General features: G+C 34.9%; 2 pseudogenes; one reads left to right on the top strand and one right to left on the bottom strand.

Annotated features, from left to right (window-relative positions):
* Window positions 1-387: 387 nt before the first annotated feature.
* Window positions 388-11594, bottom strand: LOC149202926 (uncharacterized; annotated as a pseudogene).
* Window positions 11595-11667: 73 nt separating this feature from the next.
* Window positions 11668-12504, top strand: LOC149202925 (cytochrome P450 78A4 pseudogene; annotated as a pseudogene).
* The last annotated feature ends 1263 nt before the right edge of the window (window positions 12505-13767 follow it).

The following is a 13767-nucleotide window of genomic DNA, read 5'->3' as shown; positions in this document are numbered from 1 at the left end:
TTAGTAAAAAAAGCCTAAAGAAATTGGATGAGGGTATAACTATAATATAGGTTTTTGAACTCAGGAGTTTTTTGTTACACATATTTAAAATCTACCCCTTTTCCCATTTGATCATTATTTGCATAATGATGTTTTATATTCTAGATCATTTGATTAAAAGTTGTAAGTCTATCTAAATGTATTCATCATTTGGCAGGCATATTTTGATGTGAATGAAGCTTCTATATCTTCAAGAAAGACCTTTCCAAGAGTTGACAATGAGGTAGTGCAAAATGTTATATGTTGAAAAAACCTTTGTTCCTAGTGTTTGACTTATTATCTTCAATTTATTGGTTATATCATTGTTTCCACTTCTTGGATATTAAATTACTTTTTCACATTTTATGCTCATGTATCTTGGGCTATATTAATGTCATTTTTTTGGTTTTGCTTGACATATCTTAGTCAATTGTTGACACTATCTTTTAAATCAATGGTTGCAAATTCTTCATTAGCATCATAATGTGGAGGCAAATATCTGCAACTATTTTAGTGCCATGGTTATATTTTTCACCATTGTATAAGCACTTGGAATATCCTAAAACAACCCCATTATAGTTGGAACTAGATTCCCACAATCTAGCTATGTTAGCATGATCAACATGATCCAATGTTTCATGATGAGAATAAATTAACAACGCCATATTTAGGGATCTCATGTAGTCACTCTCATTCATGGATGATGTAGTGTAAGTCCATTACTTTTTTCTGAATTTGGATTATAACAAAAGGAGCCTTCAATTGGGTTCAAGATGTTGTAGCCATGCAATGTATTTGAAACTAGGAGTCCTTGAACCTACAAACCATTGTGCCATTGTAATATATATTGCAAATTATTGTTCTTACATTTTTTGTTTCTAGATATGGTTAAAATTATTGAATTTTTAGCATCTTACTCTCATTGCCGAGAGTTTCATATTCTTCAAACAGGAACTATGGAAAATTAATATGTACTTTGGAAGCCTCAATATTCTTTGAGATTATCTCACCCTTAACAAGCTCTTTCTTTATCCAAGAGTTCTAGTAATTTTAAATATCATTATATATTCTTTTAGGTGGATGGAATTCTATGCATGCCCACCTGCACATATTTAATCCATTAAAATATATCTTAATGTCAATCCTTTAATGCACCACCACGAACTAATAAATCGATGAAACTTAAACCAACCTATTTCTAAAAATGGTATGCATATGAATGATAAGCTTTTATTCATTTGGACTAAAACTACCTCACTTGATATCAACTCTCAAGTAGTTGATCCATCATAATCTATAGCTCTTTCCACAATGAACATTGAAGACCTTCCATGAAAGTAAATATGAATCGATGCACAATAATGCTAAAAAAACCATAGTTTTGGTTGTTGTTAGGCATCTTATTGTTGGGTAAGGAGGGTTTATAGCAATAGGCATTGTTGGTCCCACATTTGTTCAACCAATATTTGCACAAGGATGGAGTTTTAGGAGTCTCTCGATTTATTGGAGATTTGACAAAGAGCCATGGCCTTACCTTCTCCACACCAGAGGAACCCTTGGAGTGGACTTACCATGCAGAGCCTTGAAAATATATTTTCCCTACTAGACTCATTGTGTAGAGCCCCAAAAAGCTATTTTTTGGGCTATTGATGCGATGATTAACTAAATAAAATTTACCGACTACATTCAATGGTTATGTGCTTAAAACCCATGACAGGAGAATAACAATGTTCAAAGATTATGAGTAAAGCCCAATATGCCATATGGCCAGAACTAGATCCTTCGAAGGAGAGTCCCAAAACTAACCTTATCTTCGTGATTGATCATTCTCACTCATGGTTAAGGCTGCATCCACACTTATGTTGAGTAGGATATTGAAAAGGATCTATTAGATTTTCCATAACATCAAATAAACAAATCATGTTTAAACATAGTAGCAGATTATGGAAGTGGGATTGAGAAAGCGTTAAAGAGTTACCGCATGTAACATCCCTCACTAGGGATTCCTTGAAAAACCTCAAGAACACTAGTTTTTTAGAGGGCACTCAAATAACACTACCTCTAGACAAAAAATGACATCAACCATATATATAAGTAATTAAAAAAAATAAAAAACTTTCAATGGAGCAATAAATTCATTGAGAGTTTATTAATTCATTATAGTTCATAGTCTCTCTTTAGAGTTTGGAATTTAATTTGTGAGACATGAATATGGGAGTATTTTTCTTATTAGTTCATGTAATCTATGACATGGGACTATAGTAATCCATTATATTAGTTAGCATTATTACTTGTGCATATTAATCCAAAGTTTATATGAACTTTACCCTATTCATAAAATGACCGTTTTTGTCAACCTATGAATTTATCAATTTAACTTTGAGGACCAATAATATAACTGATGGTCTTATTTGGCCTCTTCCCAAGGTAGACAAACCATATCATTGATATTATTCATACAATATCTCTATTCCATGCATTTATTTTATTCTAATTTCCAAGATTGAAACTAATGCTAACATTAGTTTATAAACATTAAACACTACCTATAACCATGGAAACACTGACTGTAACCATGGAAACACTGAAGAGGGCCAAATGGTTGTGTGCATGTTGGTGTAGTGTATAAAGAACGGGACACTTGTTATTCTTCTTATTCTTCTCCTGAGAAAAATCAGTAGCTACCTTGAGATTTAGTTACAACTCTAGACTTCTTAACAGGATGCATAGCCTCTCCTCTACTTTAGCTTGGCAACCCAACTTCAACTCTGAATGTTTTATCTTGACAACCCAAATTCAACTCCAAGGCAACTGATTTGATCTCTGACAATAGAGTTGTGCTTAGCGCTGGTGCCAGTGGGATCTAAGACTCGTCCAAACAAACTAACGTCTGCATCTGAGATTTGGTCAATGCATCTCACATAAAACTACAAACATTCAAGGGAAGACGATGTCTAGAGCCATGATATGTATATATTTCATTTGGAAGTATGTGATGGTGGAGTTGAAAGGATTGGTAGAAATGTCATTTGGAGGTACCGAGTATGCCGAGAAAAATGTTGTTATGAAACCAACTCATAAAAAGATAGAAAAGATAGATCAACACCTTAGAAATAAGCCTCTTCAAGGGGGTAAACTTCTTTACATTACACAAATGAACAATTCTTGGATGATACAAATGACAAGACCTCCTTTCTATATATAGGAGTCTAAGGGGTCATAATATAATTAGAGCCGACATAACAATAATAATGTAATGGCACAATAATAACAACATGGGGACTACATGGGAACAACAATATAATAAGGGGGTTGTACTAATAACAATAACGGGTTACACTAGTAGTATAGGGACCTAACATGACCCTCTCCTTCAAAAAGTGTTGTCCTCAATGCTTGAGTAGTTCTTGATTCTTCTGTATAAAATTCTTGTCCTCCCATGTGGAATCTTCAGTGGTTAAGTTCTTCCACTTGATGAGATACTCTAAAATTGATTGATTTCATAGCTTTTGGGTTCTTGTTTCTGTGACTGCTCTAGGTTCCAATATGATTTTTCCTTCCTCGTCAAGTTCTGACAATATTGTTTGAACTGGGATCTTCTGCAACTTTTGAATGAGTGGCCACACTTCTTCGTCCTTCTTCCATTCATCCCTTGCTTCTTTTATCCAATCTGGTTGGATAATAGAAATAGCACAAAACAATGCTTCCACATCCTCATCCTTTCTTAAGAGTGCATCTACAACAACATTTTGCTTCTCTTTTTTGTAGATGATTTCAAAGTCATAACCCAACATATTTGTGACCCATCTTTTATCTTCTTCTAAAGATAATCTTTGTTCTGAAAAATATTTAAGACTATCATGATCCATTTTTACCTTGAAGTGTATTCCCATTAGGTAAGGTCGCCATTTCTTAAGTGCATGTAGTATTGCCAACATTTCCTTCTCATAAGTAGCTTTCTTGAGGGACATTTTTTTGTATGGATGTAACGATAAAAATAACCAATCACCTACATCAAAAATTCTTTCATTGCGATGTTGATCTGCCAGTCGTTTCATTCGATTCTGCACCAAAGTGGCGTTATCATTTAAAAGTTGGAGAACTTGTTTTTGATGCTCGATGTGATCTTTCACTACTTGAATATTTTTCTTCTTGATATGTCCTTCTATCTTGAGAGTTTGAGGAGTGGTAATTTCTTCCAATGCGTTACAAGATATGGTTGGATTCATTTCTTGATGCTCGATGTGATATTTCACTTCTTGAACATTTTTCTTCTTGATATGTCCTTATATCTTAAGAGTTTTAGGAGTGGTAATTATTTCCCATGCTTTACAAGATATGGTTGGATTCATTTCTTCTTTCTCTAGGGTTGGTTCCTCATGTATATCCTATTCTTTTGATGTTACTTGATGCTTTTCTTCCTCCTCTCCACAATCAATGTAAAATAATTTCTTCTTAGTACACGTATGACCTTTAATGTATTTGTTATCACAATTGTAACAGAGCCATTTTTCTCTTTTTTATTCCCATTGTTGTGGTGTCAACCTTGTAGGTTGTGGAAGGCTAGGAGAAACAACACTTTCATCTATATAGTTGTGAGGGATAGAATTCCTTGTTGCCATAATTTTTCTTTCCACTTTTCTTTCCAACCTAAATGCCTTCTCCAATGAATCAAGTTCCCAAAGATGAACCTCATGTTGAATGTTATCCTTTAAAGTCCCTATGGAGACATCAATCCTCTGCTTCTCTGGAATATCATTTTCCCTTATATTCAATTTTTGGAAGTCCTCAATAGACTCTGCCATTGAACACTTTTGTTTGAGATTTATCAATTGGCTAAAGAAGGTGTCGCGCTTTGTATCCTCATAATGTGCTATCATTTCCTCCATGAAAATTGACCATGTAACAAGTGATTTACGAGAACAAAGCCCTTTATACCATAAAAATTGATCTGGTTCTAAATATGAAGACGCAATACGTAACTTTTGTAACCGTTGCACCTCATGTAGATCAAAATATTTCTCCATCTATAGTATCCAATTTACTGGATCCTTGCCATCAAACTTCCTCATATCACATTTTCTTGATTTAGGAGCTCGATCTTGAAACGATTGTAACTCTATAATTTTAGATCTCCAAGTTCTTAAATTGCGTCCTGCAGTAGCCATCTGAGTCCTCTTTCTAAACCCTCAAGTCTGATGAAGATTGGATTCTGCAAGGAAGAGTTATGTCAAATGTCCCACGATGACCTAATTATAGACCAGTTTAGTAGAGCTAATTTGTATGAAGTGCCACATGTCATTGTTTCAACCTTAGGATCTGAAACTAATACACAGAAAACTACAGTGCGTCTTATTTCTGCAACTTCTTACAAAATTTCAATTTGATGCTCAAAGAGGAAGTTATGACAATTTTCCCAAGGTCACATGTTTAGGATGTAATTCGGGAGCCTCCAAAAGCCCTTAATGTCTTGGAATGTATCTTCGAAAATATAGTGAAACAAGATCTGAAATTCAGGCCCGAGATTCCCCACAATTTCTGCTCATATGGATTTTAATTTCAGAGTCTGAACCTTCGTAGAAAACAAATTATAGCACAAATTCCACAATGACCTGTTTGAGATGAAATTTTGGAGCTTGCGAAAACCCTAACTTCCTCAGCTCATATCTCTAGAAATATAGCAAGAAAAGATCTAAAATTCATACTCGAGGTGCATACTGATTTCTCCTCAAATGGGTTTTTGTTTTAGCTTATAAAACTTTGTAGCCAAAACGTTATAGAAAAAATTCCACGATGACCTGTTTGGAGCAACGAAACCCTAGAATCCAAAGCTTTGATACCAAATGTTATGAAACCAGCTCACAAAACGATAGAAAATATAGATCAACGCCTTAGAAATAAGCCTCTTCAAGGGGGAACCCTCCTTTACATTACACAAATGAACAATTCTTGGATGATACAAATGACAAGACCTCATTTCTATATATAGGTGTCTAAGGGGTCGAAATATAATCATAGCTGACATAATAATAATAATGTAAGGGCACAATAATAACAATAGTGGGCTTCTATGGGGCACAATAATAACAATATGGGGACTACATGGGCACAACAATATAATAAGGGGTTTGTACTAATAACAATAAGGGGTTACACTAGTAGTATAGGGACCTAACAAATGTCATATTTTGATTCTAGGTTATTGCTATCCTTTAAAGTCCCTATGGAGACGTCAATCCTCTGCTTCTCTAGAATATCAATTTCCCTTATATTCAATTTTTGGAAGTCCTCAATAGACTTTGCCATTGAACACTTTTGTTTGAGATTTATCAATTGGCTAAAGAAGGTGTTGCGCTTTGTATCCTCATAATGTGCTATCATTTCCTCCGTGAAAATTGACCACGTAACAAGTAATTTACGAGAACAAAGCCCTTTATACCATAAAAATTTATCTGGCTCTAAATATGAAAATGCAATAATTAACTTTTGTAACCGTTCCACCTTATGTAGACCAAAATATTTCTCCATCTACAGTATCCAATTTACCAGATCCTTTCCATCAAACTTCCTCATATCACATTTTCTTGATTTTAGGAGCTCGATCTTGAAACGATTGTAACTCTGTAATTTCAGATCTCCAAGTTCTGAAATTGCGTCCTACAGTAGCCATCTGAGTCCTCTTTCTAAACCCTCAAGTCTGATGAAGATTGGATTCTGCAAGGAAGAGTTATGTCAAATCTCCCATGATGACCTGATTATAGACCAGTTCAGTAGAGCGAATTTGTATGAAGTGCCACGTGTCATTGTTTCAACCTTAGGGTCTGAAACTGATACATAGAAAACTACAGTGCATCCTATTTCTGCAACTTCTTACAAAATTTCAATTTGATGCTCAGAGAGAAAGTTATGATGATTTTCCCAAGGTCACCTATTTAGGATGTAATTTGGGAGCCTGCAGAAGCCTTAAATGTCTTGGACTGTATCTGTGAAAATATAGCGAAACAAGATCTGAAATTCAAGCCCGAGATTCCCCACAATTTCTGCTCATATAGGTTTTAATTTCAGTGTTTGAACCTTCGTAGAAAACAAATTATAACACAAATTCCACGATAACCTGTTTGAGATGAAATTCTGGAGCTTGCGAAAACCCTAACTTCCTCAGCTCATATCTCCATAAATATAGCCAGAAAAGATTTGAAATTCAGACTTGAGGTGCAAACCGATTTCTCCTCAAATGGGTTTTTGTTTTAGCTTATAAAACTTTGTAGCGAAAACGTTATAGCAAAAATTCCACGATGACCTGTTTGGAGCAACGAAACCCTAGAATCCAAAGCTTTGATACCAAAGATAGAAAAGATAGAAAAGATAGATCAACGCCTTAGAAATAAGCCTCTTCGAGGGGGAAAACTCCTTTACATTACACAAATGAACAATTATTGGATGACACAAATGACAAGACCTCATTTCTATATATAGGAGTCTAAGGGGTCATAATATAATCAAAGCTGACATAATAATAATAATGTAAGGGCACAATAATAACAATAGTGGGCTTCTATGTGGCACAATAATAACAATATGGGGACTACATGTGCACAACAATATAATAAGGGGTTTGTACTAATAACAATAAGTGGTTACACTAGTAGTATAGGGACCTAACAAATGTCATATTTTGGTTCTAGAAATTTCATTTGGAGGTATCGAGTATGCTGAGAAAAATGGCATATTTTGATTCTTATAACACTTATCTTTTGAGTAGATCACTTACTTGAATAAAATACCATTGTAGGGATATTCCATTCTAGTTAAACAAGCTATATGTTGTGGAACTGTCCAGCTAGAGCGGACAACACTTTTTTCACACTTATCAACTCTCCAGTTTTATTAACCCAGCAAGGTTATCTTCATTAAATCAAACTGTAAAACAAAATTAAATCCAATCCAATCACGTAAGGAATCAAAGAATATATGCAAATCTCTAAACTCGTCCTATTGGAGGTGTCAATCCTAATTTCATGCATATTTTGGACTCATGACTAGATCACATGTTGATTAGTCCACTGATATATCAAACTTATCCTCATGCAAGTGAATTGGAATAGACTGGAGGTCATGCAAATGTTGAAATAAAGGTGTTTGGGGTGGTGGGTTCCATGCACTAGTCCTATCTCATGTTGTTGTTTTTGGTACTTTCAGTATTATTTTAATGAAATGAAACACTAACCTTCAAATAATCAAAATAACCATTTGCGATGTCAACCTTGTCAATGTTATGACTTCATCTATACTCTTATCACCTGCTTATGTCTTCTCTTCATTGTTACAATGCAATAAATTTAGTGTTTAGTTGCAAGTCATCACCATAACAAAAACCATAGCAACTTTTAACCTTTAAGCCCGATTTTTTCCCACAGTAGGACAATGTTGTAATCTGCTTTAATGTCATTGGTAACAAACCCAACACATTGGGTGCTATCCAAGCGATAGGGTCAGCTTCTCTGGAAATACACAACAAGAGAGAGATATATTATCACTTGAAAAGTAAACTTCCTTGTGATAATGGCTATAGGTATCACTTGAGATGAACCTAACACTTTGAGTGTTATCCAAGAAATAGTGTCAACTTCTCTCAAAACACATAAGGAGAGAGATATATATTTATCCCTTTAAAAGTTAAATTCCCTGCAATAATGGCTACAAGTATCACTTAAAGTTCCATTTATCCAATGATGTAGGGTATAGTGTCACATAGACCATGTGATGTAGGGTATTGTGTCACATGGAATAAGTGTTTTCCAATGATAAGGGGGTTGGAGATCTTTCTTCATTACATCAAAAATTCCTTCTCTAGTGACATATGATAGAGATTGACATATTTCCCTCTCAAAGAAGATAACTGAGCATTATACACTAGACCCATCAAAGTTGAGCTCAAGTCCATACTATTGATCAATACACCATAGGAGAAATCCTTAGCGATCATGGTCAATTAAGAGACTATTGATAAATACACCATATGAGAAATCCTTGGTGATCTTCGTTAGTTAAGAGGCTAGTTTTTTTTAGACTCATACGTAGGCTTTTCATGTGAGCTATAGGTTCTTTTTTAGGAGAGTAGAATGGGTTGCGTAAGATATGTGTCATAGTTGACTTTGCTAACCAAGAAATATGTCATTTTTGGCCCAAGGAAATCATGTTATTTATGCAAAATCACTCCCTTTAAATCACGAGTGTCATTGATAAAATATAAACTTTCACAGGAGTAAATGCCTTCCCAAATAACTTCATTCAAAAGTTTCAAAAAATGGCTTCCACTCATTCTATTAAGTGTTATCCCACTTGTGTATCTTTTCATAATGCAGATGAGGGTGTAGTGTGTAACCATACACGCTATAGCCCTCAACCATTGTTTCTCAAGGTCCATTTCACATGAGTACAATGGTGGCATATATCCATGTTTTCGTGGTGTCTATAAAAAAAGGCAGACCAGCTATTTATATTACTTTTGGTACTTGTAGTATATATGTTGTTGTTTTTGGTACTTGCACCATCATTTTAATGAAATGAAACAATAACCTTCAAATTTTCAAAATAACCATTTGCGATGTCATGAGAAACAATCTTGAAATAGGTTTCAAATGGTAGATTTTCCATGTGTTGTTGGCAATTGGGCCATGTTTTTGAATATTTGATGGTTTTTACAACTTCTTATAGGGATTTCTCTAGCATTGCTAGAATTTGTTCCTTGCTACAATTTCTTCTAGATTTTAGATAGACTATGTAGTAACACAACATTCAATTATAATTTCCTTTAATGGTCCTAAATTATTCTTTTGGTGGCATCCATGCTTATTTGGTTTATTTTGGTTATAAGTCGCACATGCATGCTTGGAATATGGCACGAGGGTGATTGGTTGAAGAGATATTTGATTCATCCAATTTATGGTTGGGTGGAACATGGAAGTCCCAAACATAGTTGGTCTATTCATTCATTAATAAGAGTTTCTTCTCCTTGGTATTTCATATATTTTAATTTTCTTAAATATATTTTTATGTAATTATTATTTCTTATCTATATGATTCCATTATATTAAATTTATATTTTACACTTTTAGTATTTTAATTTAATTTCTATGCAATCTCAACTATATATATAAATGAGATTCCATTTCATTATACTAATATTTTTTTTAAGTATTTTAATTTTAATATTTACTTATTTTCAATTTCTTAGATGTTATTTAATATTCTTTTTAATTTTTACCTCCTTTAGTTTATTGATTTTTTAATATTCTAAAATATAATATTATGTGATTATTATTTCTTATAAATATATGATTCTAGCATTTTATAATTTTTAGTATTATATATATATATCTATCACAGGTCAAATCAGAATTTGGTGTATTGGTGTATGATTTCTTTATTTGTGGGAAAATAGATTCACCTCACTAGAATAATTTGGCTATAAATGTCTATTAAAATGTATAAATGTCTATTAAAATGTATTTATAGTATATTGAATATGTAATTGCTTAAAAGGAAATAAAGACATGTGATTTAACTGTTAAGTCTACTTATACTATATTGAACTAATTTTTATTTTTATAATTATTTTTTAATTTGAGTTCTTTAAAATAACATATTTTATATATATATATATATTATCTTTTTAAAGTTTTAGTAAATATTAGTTTAATAATTATGATTAGATTATGTTGTTTTTATTATTATATATATATATATATATATATAATTTTTGGCATTATTGATTATTGCAATGTATCACACTAATTTAATTAGAATTTTTAATTAAAATAATTTTAGTCTATGAAGAATAATAACCCAATTATGGATTTCCATGTAAATAAATAATAAGATCCCAACTTTAATCCTTAAAAAAGTTTACTGCAAAATAAATAAATTTAAAACAAATTAAAACTTTATGTAGTATTAAAAACAATCCAGTATGGTCATTGCCCTTTCACAACCCCACGCATGCACCACTATGTAACTCGGCAAAACGTTCTAATGACCCACGATAGTGTTACGTATACTATCGTCTTACGAGAAACGTATACGTATTGAACTTCGTTTACTGCCAATAACTAAGAGCTGAATAACAACCGCTGTGCTGTGAGTATACATTGTTTTATCTGGACGGCGCGACGTGGACTACTTGCGCATATATATTAATGTTTAGTTACTTCTTTGAAACTACTTTTACTTCCTTGTACCTCTCAACATTCGAGAGGTTGTGATGTTCAGATATGTTTCAACCATCTTTGTTCCTTGACCTCTCAACATTTGAGAGGATATGATGTTCACTGATACACGTTTGACCTCCCACTTGTGTAGGGTTTTATTATTGGATATCAATCTCAGGGTGTCGTTACTCTTTCCACCTCTGATTTAATAGAACCGACAAAGCTCTCACGTCGCATCTGTCTGACGGCGTGACAAAGCTCTTTCATCACATCTGTCTGACGGCGGACAAGATGATTGACATCAATCGTAATGGAATGAATTGCCAAGGAAGGAGGAATTAAATCCGTGCATCCATGCATCGCCATCTAGGCTGGGGTGGAACGCATTCAATGGAGTTGGTATTCCCTGTTCCACTAGGAAAGTAAATCGGGCTGGATAATGCCGGAGATGGTGCCGCTGGTACCGCGACTACTGTTATTTTCTTGGAAGCATATTTTTCCCACATGCCCCTGCTTCACTCCTCCGGCTATAAGAGGGCGTGCACTCCTCTTCCTCATTTAACTCGCTTTTCATTCACTCATTCCATAGTTACTTACGTCTGTATCTTAGGCAATGGAGAATCCTGAATCCTCTTCGACAAGGGGCTGGTGGCTCTACGCCATTTTTCTTACAAAGAATGGAGTACTTGACCATGTACTACATTCCACGGACCATATTTCTGCAGTGGGGCAGTGGTCACTCTATATAGCACTGCTTATTGTTGCTGTTTGTGGTGCAATGCTTTCTTGGTTCAGCCCTGGAGGATGTGCATGGGCTGCTGCGAGACACAAGAAAGCCATCGCCATTCCTGGCCCCAAAGGATGGCCCGTTATCGGAAGCCCCATGGACATGAGCGTCGGACTTGCTCACCGAAATCTCGAGTATCTGGCTCGTCTCCATGGTGCCAAGAAAATGGGAAGTGTCTTCGGTCGACGTTCGGTGGATGCCGAGACTGAGAAGAATCTTCGCGAGATGGTGAATGAGGGATTCGAGCTTCTTGGAGCGTTCAACTGGGCTGATCATCTCCCATGGCTACGAGTACTCGATCCACTCAGAATCCACAGCATCTGCGCTCGTCTTGTTCCGCGTGTTACATCGTTTGTCAAGAACATCATCGACGAGCATCGACAGAGGGACGACACGGCCGACTCAGACTTTGTGGATGTCCTCCTTTCGCTCCGAGGAGACGACAAGCTCGACGACGAGGATATGATCGCAGTTCTATGGGTAACATAATTAAGCACGACACAACTATTATTTTAGTGCTAAAATTAAAAGTTTTAGTGTTAGAATTAAAAAATTTCGTCTCTTATTTTGTTTTGATGCAGGAAATGATATTCCGCGGCACAGACACAACGGAATACTCCTTATCCTCCCACTTGAGGGTGATTTTATCTAGTAGACCTTCACTGAAGTCCACTTCCATGCATACGCAGATGAAACTTAGAAATTTTTTGTCAATATTACTTATCTACTTTGATGAAGCGACCTATAGAGTCACCAACATCCTCTTGGATCTCTAGCCAGCTCCATTGAAGAGGAAAGTTTGGAAGTCTAACCCAAATAGGAATATGCAAGGTCTTCATGGTAGGAGGATTAAACTCAAAAAACCATGTTGAATGAAGAGACCATCCCAGCCCCAAAACTAGGGCCCCTAATCAAAAATATTATTTTGGTCTTCCAGATCTTTGAAGAAAACCACAAAATATCCTTTCAAGCAAAATAACAAATCTATATTTTTGGACCATTTTTGGTAGGCCTAATCCTAGAGGGTAGATGTCGAGGGTCAAAATCCATTAAAAAAACATATAATCCCTCGACTTTTAAAATATGTTGTTCTCTTGTTAATGATGTCATTCACCTCTAGCAATCAGTTATCCAAGTAATGTTCCACCATAAAATCCTAACCTAAGAGCTCCTTAGGAGTCTGAGAAGTGAGATTTGGCTTTTGGGATTCCTTAAAAGACACGGGCCTTAAAAAAGAAGATGCCCTTTCTCCCCTGGCACCTCCTTTTAGAACAAAAACTAAGAAGACAATAGCGTCCTTTTTAATTCCATAATCTTTGAGACCATTTTCCATCCTCAGTACCATTCGTTCATAGAGGAGCCTAATCACTCCCACAAGGATTCTTGTAATCTGATGAATTTTGTCATCTACCAAAACTACAACGTTTCTCACTTTTACCTTGATGCACATAGGTTATCTAGATAAGAACTTAACAAAAATGGGAAATGTTTGAAGATCCCCAACCCTAAAAGCTTACTTTACATGTTCCAAACAAGCAACCAGGCACCTCAAGGGAGACATATCGCCCCTGGGAAGCCACACAGGCTTGAGACTTTTGTAAGATAATTTGCAATCGTTGTGAAAACCCATATTAACTTCTCTTTCTCACATTTCACCAAATACTTTGTCGACATCAAATTGATAGTAAAGTTTTCCTAAAATTGAAAGTTTACATCAATATTGAATAACCTGTTTAATTTTCATGGTTATGA

Source organism: Pinus tabuliformis, chromosome 2_1 (genome assembly GCF_031772625.1).
Source record: "Pinus tabuliformis cultivar Carrire ecotype Pingquan chromosome 2_1, CPIR1, whole genome shotgun sequence".
NCBI lineage: Eukaryota > Viridiplantae > Streptophyta > Pinopsida > Pinales > Pinaceae > Pinus > Pinus tabuliformis.
The sequence above is the reverse complement of the archived record's forward strand: the minus strand, read 5'-3'. Positions and strand labels throughout refer to the sequence as shown.